The sequence below is a fragment of the Polistes canadensis genome, unplaced genomic scaffold (genome assembly GCF_001313835.1).
Source record: "Polistes canadensis isolate GaletaPanama2010 unplaced genomic scaffold, ASM131383v1 scaffold_582, whole genome shotgun sequence".
In the NCBI taxonomy this organism is placed as follows: Eukaryota; Metazoa; Arthropoda; class Insecta; order Hymenoptera; family Vespidae; genus Polistes; species Polistes canadensis.
In genome coordinates, this window is record NW_014570129.1 from 22,545 (window position 1) to 33,794 (window position 11,250).

Below are 11,250 nucleotides of genomic sequence, written 5' to 3' on the forward strand. Positions count from 1 at the left end.
AATTTTTTTCTATTGGACTGAGAAAAAAATAAAAAACCGCGATGAGGAGGATCTTCCTATTGAAATTAAGAGCCCATACTGGGTGAGTACTTTCTAAAGATGCCTAGCAACAAGTTTTTGTGTGTCAGATCCAAAAAAAAAATAAAAGTTTTTTTTTTGATTCACCCTAATATATATATATATATATATAAAAGTAACCCATCTGACAATACAGTCTCCATCCAGGTGGGCATTATATCAATCATTCTAATGTCACATCTGATTCTGAGCATGATGTAGAAGTGAATAATACAGAATTTCTTACTTTCCAGATTCCCGAAGAATTGCCTTGCAGTAGACCGGATGAGTGTCCCAGAAGCTCAATAAGAGGGTCTTCTAGAGAACGACGACTAATTGCAGAGGTTCTGGAACCTGTATCTAGTGACAGTGATGAGTCAATTGTGAGTCATCTATCTCTCGTTGAACCCACCTCCAAACATTACAAGATAGGAGATACACTATTATATTTCCTGCTCCATCCCCGTACTATCCCACCTAAGAATTTTAAATCCTCAATGGAACTCTGGTGGAGGGACAAATGGGTTGGACTAGTAGACCCCCCTGATGCCCTTACTATTAATCACTTTTATCACTGTATACCTAACACAGCAACTAATATGGCAGTTCGTGATTCACTTAACCAAGCTGAAAGCATGTTAGATATAGCTCGGTTGAGACAAGATTTCAAAATAGATCCAATAAAATTTGCTAGAGAGAGAGCAAATCTATCTACATCTTGCTCACAGCACCCAGCTAAACTGGACCTAAAAGAAATAACAATTAGATTTGACACTGTTACTAATAAATTAGAGGCGACCTCTAAAGCCATTATTGGATGCATTAGTAGTGTTGCAGCGAGACATCGATAGACAGGCAGGATTATCCAGATCAGCATTTAATGGATAAAACCATCAAGGGTTTTAATGATGTTAAATTGACCTCCTTAGTGCGAACAACACCTCTCAGATGGGGACCTCTCAGACCTAGAAGCCCAGAACCAAGCACGTCCACTGCCGGTAGAAGTCAACCACCACCTTCTACGACACCTGGCCCCAGACCTGCTAAGAAAACCAGGCCGGTTAGAGTCTACTCTAGGCCTAAGTAACACAACCCGCTGCAATGCAATCAGGCAATAAAAGATATTAGATACTCCACATAGAATTATCTAAAGAAAACTATGTTGGTTCTTTCAATATTAATCTTACTTCCATGCACATTTGGACTGGTAGCCTATGATTGTTCTAAGGGTGATATCAGAAATCAATTCCTAGTAGGAGATGTATCCATCTGTACCAATTATACCTCAAATCCAACTGTGTCTATTCCTTGGTCAGGAACTGTATTACAAGTACCCAAGAACACCATAACTCTTCATAAAAGTTGTCGGTTGTTATTAAAATCTACCACAATGTACTGCACTTACTACCAGAATCCTACACAATTAGAAAAATCTACTGATGATATAGAATTAACACCTTACAAAATAACTGAAGCTGAGTGTCTGCAGGCATGGAGAGATCAGGAATTCCACTATACTAATATAAAGATAAGGGTCACTCCGGGGGAAATCAATCCCATATTCATTGGTGTTGATATTGATCAGAATGGATTTTGCAAAACATCTAAAGGCACTAGTAAGGTGTATAAGGGCAGGCTTGAGTTAATCAGAGTTAAAGTGCTGGAACAAACTGATATCCTAGGTCAAGGTAAGTAGATGGAGAAACCTTGAACTGGTCTGATACTGGATTAACTTCTTCAACACAAGGGGGTCTTGTAGTAATTAGTAACACACCACCTACTTCCAAATGTGAGTGGGTGTCTTTATACCAGGATAGTGGAGAGTTTAAAACTTATTCTGATGAGAAACAATATCTGATAATAGATGCCCTCTCCAGCGGGTTCCAGGTACTAGAAAATACTGTTGTCTGTGGATTACAAGTGTCAACAACTACTGATCCATCAATTTGTATAGCAAATACCACTTCTATACAGGTTAACAAAGCTGACATCAACTTCAATGGTAGGTTCAGTAGTTTTGTCAACTCAGGGTATTTAGGAATCCAACTAAAGATGAGCGAATTACTGACATCAACTGGTGAAGAACTCTTAGAGAATCAATGTATAATTGAGCACATGATAAGGCAGAATATCATGCAATTAGCATGGAAGCACCCCAGTGCAGCTGCTCGCAACCTTATAGGAGAACTGGGATGGTCATTAACAGTAGCAGGGGATGCCTTAGTACTAAAGAAGTGTCTAGAGATCCCAGTGATAGTCAATCCTCAGAACAAGTGTTTTACAGATATTCCAATCAAGACTAATGCCTCAGAATCATTAATATTTATGGATCCACTGACTAGAGTGCTCTACAAGACAAGCCACACAATTACTTGTGATGATGATGCCAATCCTGTTTTAAAGATCAGAGATACATATTATCAATTGAATCCTAGGCTGAGTAAAATGAATGACCTCAGATTACTTCCAAGTAGACTCAGGAAAGATGATCTGACAAATGTGCATATAGGCAACGGTATTTATCCATCAGAGCTGTTCTTTAATCTTGGGATGAGTTCCGATCATCAAAGCAGGAAGGAGGAACCGTTTGCTACTAAAGTAGCAAAATTTAAGTGGAAATGGCTTAGACCACTTTCTATACAAACAGCTCAGTTATTCAACTAATACTGAAAATTTATGTGTCCAGAATGACCGTATTTACTCGGAATATAAGTAATCTTAAATGCTTTATTGATAGATAATTTGAAGTTGTACATGTAACCATGCGTAATTGGAAATAATTGACAAATGGAGTAAAGGCCGCTTTCAAAATAAACGGCTCATATGTATATGTTTAGTGTATGTTACGTAAAAAATAGTAGTGTCGATCAGTTATTTGGACAATCCAAATTCATGTTCATAATTTATCCACTACATAATTGGTGACCCTAAAGTGATCCGAGCAGATACAAAAATCGCATGCGCCACGTGTAAAGGCACATCTAGTGAGTCCATTTGGCAACATTCGAAGACCCGCAATCCGGCAAACAACCCCGCCGACGAGCAAAAAGGCACCTGAATGGCAACTGTAAGACATTCACCACAAAGATCCAAACGCGCGCTTAACGAAAACTCGAAACACGCTAACGATAACGACATGGACAAGGCCAAGGCCAGGTAGTAGCGACTGCTACCAGTCCCCAAGACGATAAAGAGCTAACGATCAACGCGGCACGCGCCATGAAAACAACTCGTTTTTTCAATTACAAAAGAAAAATCTTCCTGCTCGACCCCGTGCTGGAGGTTCATTTCGACGTTTCCGTTTCAGCAATTATTAATTGTTTATAATTCTCTATGAGAGTCTTCTATGTGGTTGATTAGGAATTTTGGAAGACTGTTTTTCCGTAGTGCAGCCTCAATGATTTCATGTGGTACTGTGTCGAAGGCTTGAAACACGTCCAGCTGCACTACGATCAGGCCATCGCTAAATTTTGCGTGTCGTAGGACTTCATTAAGGATGTGCACGTTATTATAACACCAATTTCGGCAGTAAATCTTTTCTGCCGGGGTGTTTTGATCACTTTTGCTCTAATTTCCTAGTCGATTATTTCACAGTATAATCGACTCAGAATAGAGCTTATTGTGATGGGTCCCATCTTTTCGGATCAAAGTGGTCGTATGTATCCTCCGCGGGGTTGGAAGACTACCATTGATTAGTACAACGTTGTAGAACAACCGGAAGATTTTGATAGCATCCCCGTGAAGGAGCTGGCCCTTTTTTATATTGTCAGGGCCAGCTGCTGATTTCAGTTAAATTCGGGTTAGTTTCTTCCCTACCTCTACATTGATAAGTCTTAAAGCCCGTACTGGTCAAATCATCGATATTTTAAATTGCGGTGAGGCATTTATTGTTTAGGTCTCCGCTACACTTTGTTGGCTGTACAGGCATGGACTACTGGGAGGTGTTGCCAGTAGTCTTAATTTTTGGAGCGCTTTCTCTACGCTCTCTCTATAGTGTGCATACCGCTTATGCCTTTTTATGGTTTCTAACGTTCGATTTTGGTGGCCATCATGCAGGTTCTGATTTATATATGTTTTCGGCTTGGCTATATATTTTTATGTAATGTGATGACGGCAATGTAAAGAAAGCAACGAAAATACTCAAAATATTGAAGACTGATTATATATATATGAATTTAAACTGGTCGAGTGATTTATAATTTTTTAAAATTATTATTTAATAGTTTAAAGTCAGAAGTAAATCAAAATGTAAAGTAGTATCTGTACTACTTTATATATATGTATATTGCCTGGTTTATAAAATCGTCAATTATGAGGCAAGCTTCGCTTCTTTGCTATGAGAACAGACCCCTTAGCTTACCAGATAGATTTTACGTTCAAAATTTTTGAAGTAAGTTGTTGCTCGTTCCAGTCTTGATGTTGCATCTGTGTGTGCACACCTCTACCATGAGAGGTGGCAGCAAACGTCTTGTTATACTAGTGCACCAAGCAAGGAAACCCATCAGGTTGCCTAGTGGGATTAGRTTGAGCACGAGCAGCGACCGGTGAGTCAATTGGACCGGACGAACTTTAGGGCCCGCCGGCAACATGTCTGATTGGACAATTTTTAATTTTTAGTGGGTCAACTGTATCCGGTCGAGAGGGCAGGCAATCCTGTTCGCAGAGACATCTGTATTTGCTTTTCCTCCTCCGAAGATACTAATGACGAGAACCATTAAGAGGTCGATGCTTGCTATTATACTATGATACCATTTTTTATTTTTTTTGGAAGATAGGAAAATCTTTTGTAAGCACCCTGGGGACTCTCGAAAGATTTCCGGGGTAGTGTGGGACTCCTCAATCAAGGGTTTACCAACTAAAAACCCACCTTTTTCTGTGTCACGTTCGAATACACGGATTAGCTCTATTCTTCTTTAATGTCGATTGGCGTGACACGTACATTGCTTTGTTCGTGCCATACGTTTTTCCTAACATATTCCGCTAATAGGCCTGCGTACGTATGTGTAGCCCTTTTTGTTTATTTACTTGCAATTTCGTTTATTTTCAGTTTTTCTTCGTAATTCCTTTTTTTTTGCTTTTCTTTCTTTCGAGAGATGCTCAATTATTTAGTTGTATATGTCGTCTATTTCCAGCTGGGGCAACTCGACTGGTTCGTAGGATCATTTTCGAAAGGCTATTATTAAGCAGCTGGACTGGGGCTGTTCTGTATGCTTGGGTCAGCCTTTCGGGCGCACTGTCGGCTATGGCAGTTATATGAGATTCCATTTCCATTCCTGGTCTTCAGGATTTGCATTCTCCTGCTGGTGTAGATATTACACTGGAGTAGGCGTCTCCTGAAGAATCATGTGTACTTCGACTTTTCCGGTGGTGATTCAGTAAAAACCGCAGATATTTTACCTCTTTTTATTTATTATCCTTTTCCCTGAAAATTGATCTCTGCACTTAGATAAAATAACTTATAATATTTTGCAATTTTATGCGTGGCTACTTTTATTGATGATCTGAAATATATTGTTTCGCAATTATCGGTGTTTACTTTTAAATTCCATGCAGTGTAATACGCAAAGATTTTATTTATCGCTAGTTGCAGGCTAGCTTGTATCTCTTTTGGATCTTTATCTGATTTATAAACTATCAGGTCATCATCGAGCATCCAATTTTGCTAGGACCAAATAACCCCAATATATCGTCTGTCTGTGTAAATATTAAATTGCACATGTGACCCAACCTTGTCATTTACTATGAGGCGGTATTGCTTTTCGCCGTCCGCTGCTGCCAGTTTTTGGGACGGCACGGTTAGTTTCCCGCTTTGCTGTTGCTGTGATCGATGTTGACATTGTTTTTAGGGTGACGGACGTCGTTGGTATTACAAGGATTGAAATTCTGGACCCAGGTGTACAGCTGCTGGCATTTCCTAGCCTGCGCTTGGTACCGCGTATGTTCTTCTGTAAATCTTCTTAAAAGTCCTTTACATAATATTCCACTTAATATTCCACGCAATTTTTATAGTGGTTACTATTTTTCTCGTCCTCTCACAAACCCTTCCAGCTCCCTAAGGAGATTCTCAAAAGCATTGATCCTCTTACTCGGAGGGCAATAAATAGAGTCAATAATACTCCCACGCCACTCTATTGTAACAAAGAACAAACCCCTTCGTACGAGGTTGCAGGTTCATTCACCACCACCGAGCAATATCGCAACCAATGGCAACATACCATGGCTCCGTTAATATTGCGACATCCGCCCGCAACTCACGCAAGTCTCGAGCACAAGCGCACGATTCAAGTTTAATTTTACTATAGGTTTACTACCCATTATGATGTCATGATCGCCCCACCCCCAATTAGCACTCGCGCTAACTCGACAGTCCTGAGGAGCACCCGTGGACACTTGAACGTCCATGCCCTCAGCTGGAGAATTCCCATTCACATATGAATTACACATTATTTTTGGTTGTTCTTTAGTTCCATTTGGTTTTGTTTTAAACCAGCATTTATCTTCCGGGTGGTATCTTTCATTTTTATTCAAGTTCTTACATGTCTTACATGGCTTCTTTTTACTCAGTCTTGTACCACCAATCTTGTTCAGTTTCTTTTGACTGTAAATTAACCTTTTTCTTCAGGGGGTAGCCCCCTCCCGACTAGTGACCGAAACAGCCGCCTCTTCTCGTGGCCGGTTAGGCTCAGAAACTCAGCGAACCATCTGTCGCCCCTGCACCACCTTTTTCACCGGTGCCACAACTTACGTTACTGATGGTCCCTTCGAGGACGGCCCCGCTGCCGCCTTCTCTGCCTCCTTCCTTAACGTATACTTTACGTGCTTTCTTCTTCTTGCTTTACGGGATAATCGTGCTTTCTTCTTCTTGTTTTACGGGATAATCGTGCTTTCTTCTTCTTGCTTTTCGAGGTAACCAGTCTTTCTTCTTCTTGCTTTTCGAGGAAACCATTCTTTCTTCTTCTTGCTTTTCGAGGTAACCGTGCTTTCTTCTTTTTGCTTTTCGAGATAACCTCCACAAACGGCTGCTCTCCCCCACTAGGTCGAGCTAACTTTTTTTCATCTTCAAACTCAGGGAATCTGCAGTGCTCTCTGCAGCTCCGAGGCAACGGCAGGCAATGCTACCACGCTCCCCCCCATCAGCTCCCCATTCCTGGTGTCTTCCACCCTAGGCAATATTGGCCACCCTTTACCTTTCCTCGAAACAATGCCCTCACCACTCCCAGGAACCAAGATATCTTCACACAATGTTTAAGGAGAGGCAGTAACCCTACCACTGTCCTGCTCAACAGAAGAGACCCATTCCTTCTTCTTTCCTCCCCCTAAACCTTGCTGTTCCCTCCTCAACTTCTCAACCTCCCTTGCAACATCTTATTGTTCTTCTTCAAGGCCTTCTGGCTCTTATTCATAGGTTTTAATTTGGACATCAGCGCTCCAATTGTTGCCTCAGAGGAGTCACTACCCGTTACACTCCTCTTTTCCCTAACCAGGCCTACCGCTGTTGTCGCACTAACTAAGTGACGCTTCATACGCCCGCTTATATCCACTCTCTATATTTTCTATTTCCTCCTTTCTTCTTCCACAATAGAGATATTTTCCATTGCCCTTTCAAGGATTCAATCCAAGTCATGGTGAATGTCCAGGGACGTTCCCGTTATCATTTCCTCCATACGATAATTGCCCTCATCCGATAACGACTCCGACAGAGGGATTAGCTGTTTGACTGTTCTCCTTTTAAGTCCAGGGGTCCCTAGTTCCGGTGATACGTAGCCCAAGAACGCCGAGCCCCTTCCCCCGCATTGGACTCCCAATCGCGGGCACCAAAATTCGCTCCAGCTCTAGGTTGTCCCAATTCTCCTTCTAATTCGCTTCTTCCTGTCGTATTTGCCATCTTCTGGGTCAGGTCGACTACCTTAGAAGAATGACATTTGCTGGATGACGACGATGAGTGGCCCGCTAGAGCATTAACCTGCATCGCCGTGAGAGGGTTCCGAGTTCCTCCTTGAACTTCTTCTTTTCCTTTGTAACTAATATTTAATAATTAATTTATAAGCGAAAAGGAACGAAAAAATATGGAGAAAAGACCACTGCCCTACTATATCATATATTTAGTCTTTTCTGCATTCATTTTCAGTTTATTATTATTCGTGCATTCTTCTAATATACCTGATGCCTTATTCATCTTCATTTCCACCTCCGCATTACTATCCCCGGTTACATATAATATAATATCTAGGAAACATTTTTATTACAGTCTTCTGGACAAACGTCGACTATATCGTTTACATATATGTAGGATGAGAAATAAAGAAAAGAAACTTTCTCTTCGAGATTATCCAGCGTTTGTTTGTTTAGGCGATACCACGTGAGGAATGCGTCACCCTATGTTTCGTTTCATGTTTTTTCGTCGCATGGAAACCACTCGATGTTTCTCGTAAATAAATAGATGAATATTCGAGAGGGACCGAGAAGTTTCTAGAACGATAAGAGAGTATAAAAGAGAAGCGTTTCAGTTCGGACCGGGGTTCAGTGTAAGTCCAGCTACGGTATAGTCAAGTGTTAGTGTTATATTTTTTGTCGACTTAATAAATTGTTACTTCTGATTACAATCACACTCCTCACTATTTTTTACCATATCCATATATAATTTAAACATCCTACATATATGATAAACAATAAAGGCCTCAATACGGATCCTTACGGTACATATTTCGTTACAATAATTTCCGAGTATTGTTCATTAAACCGTACTTGTTGCGTTTTATTATTTAAGTACGTCCTAAACCATTCTGAAACTTTCCCTATGATTCCATATTGCCACATTTTTTCTATTAACAATTCTCTATCTACTGTCTCGAATGCGCGTTTTAAATCCATAAAAACAACATCGACTATTTGTCTTTCACTGATACTTTATTTCCTTTCATCTATCACAATTTGAATAGCCGTTTCACACGAGAATTGCTTTCAGAAACCCGATTGATGCTCTGTTATAATCGTGTTCGTTTCCAAAAATTGTTTAATTTGCTCCTTTGCTATTAATTCTAGAACCTTCTCGTATAAAGGTAACATATTTATTTGTCGAAGATATTTAGCATTTTTTGCCTTCCCTATCTTTGGTATTGGTATAATTATGGACATTTTCCATTTAACCGGGCAACAACAGCCCTCCCTTAGGGACTCATTGATTATATCGATGTCGGACTTGGACACTTCGAGAATTTTACCTGCCTGTAGCTTCGTTAGATCTGTTACCTCGCATATGGCTAATATGCTTCTGATGTAATCGGGAAGTTATTCCATGAAAAACGTCCGTAGGATGTTCCGTGTGCATTGGCCGTTGGCAACGTTGCGTAGCCTCTGCAGGATGTTATTTAGGGATGTTATTTAGTTTTGTGTCCGGTGGTTGGTTGTTCCAAAGCAATTTTTGTAGCTTTGTTTCGCTCGGCTCGTCGAAGGCGCTGACGATACGTGCCTTGAGGGTCTCGTATTTTCCCTCTTCGGGCGGTGATACGAGGATATCAGATACGATTGGTAAGAAATCTTGATCTAGGTGGACCACGAGGTGTCGATATCTTGTAGTGTTGCTGGTGACGCAGGCGATTTTGAAAATGCTGCTTCCTCTTGAGCATATCAGAGGACCAGGTTTTTTTTCCAAAACAATAGTAGTATCGCAAGCTCAACCATTTCCATTAATAGAAGTTAGATAGGTTTAGAAAGAAGTTAGAAGTTTAGAAAAAAAGAGGAAAACAATTTTCGCGAAATTTTTACGCTCTAAAAATATCACGTTAAAAGACTAACAAAATAATCTAGTGGATTGTCCTAACGCAATAAAAATTTTGATCCTATAAATAATTATTGGATCAATTAAAAAGAAAACTCTCAAGTTCCTTCTTAAGGATTAAACTTGTTTAACTTTTTTCACATTGAGAGATTAAATTATCATTGGTAGTACACAATGATATGATAAATAATCATTGGTAGAATACAATGATAGGATACTTATTGGTATGATGCATATTGCGCCCTTATCGCGAATAGTTTTCGCATAGTTCGGTACATTTTTCACTATAATTATTTAGATTTAATCGATTTAATCTTCGACTAATTCATCCTCGTCCTGACCAAAATCATCATAGTGATCTTTTAAATCATCCTCTTCTTAATCCAATGGACAATGGATACACCTGGATTCATTGATACCATAATTAATACACGTATCAACGATACACTCACGGCGACTATGGTGGAACCATCTATAGTTTTTTGCACCCATACTTTGACAGGAAACTCGACACATGTTCCAAGAGTCACATTGTGCCATAAACGCGACGGTACAATTCACTGTCATCATGTTTGATTTCAAAGAATGCACTACTTCGTCAACAGTTTGCATGTGATAATTGATTTTTTTATCTTGTTTAGGCGCAAACAAGACCATATCAAATTCGATTAGGAAGCTAAAGATGTCAGCCAGCGTTCACGCGGATCCAGTTCTACCATAAGTGCTTGGAAGAGCGGTAATGAAACGGTTTAATGAAAGTCTCCACGTGGGATTTTTTGCACAACGGGTTATCCGTGATGTTCGGTTTTGGACAGAGATCAACGCAAAAACAATGAACACTCGTCATAAAAATAACTTAGACATGAGAAACACTTTTGCAGCAAGTACAGATGACGAGATCTTATTTGCAACTTTGTATGAGCATGCATTTACTAACAACGCTTGTACAAATGGCTTCGTTGCAGAAGGCATCCGAGTAATCGGTTTTAGTAATGAGAAGAAGAATTCCCATGGTAAACGCGGCAGTGATCATCATCATCAGCACGTTCCTGCACGTTATCGTGTTACGTTAGAATCCTAACGTAAAACAACAATTACGTTTGATATACCTAATGATTAAGACAAGAAACTGCAAGTTTTAATCAAATCTAGATATAAATGGGCCATCCAACTCTAGTGGAAGACAAGAAGAAGATTTGTAACACAAGAACGATACATTTAATGGACTTTGTACAATCGAAATCCATCGTAAAGTAGGAACTAATATTCACAATGCGCGCCTTAGTCTTATAGGGAATTAACTAAGCACCAACGGTTGCACCACCATCAATTGGATCTCGAATGCGTGCGCTCTGCTAGGCCCATTACAAAAATACAATCGTTCTATTTTTCACTGGCCGCCTATGACGACACAT

At 40.0% G+C, this 11,250-nt stretch overlaps 1 pseudogene; it reads right to left on the minus strand.

The window, feature by feature from the left end:
* Window positions 1–10,144: 10,144 nt before the first annotated feature.
* Window positions 10,145–10,868, minus strand: LOC106792726 (annotated as a pseudogene).
* Window positions 10,869–11,250: the final 382 nt, after the last annotated feature.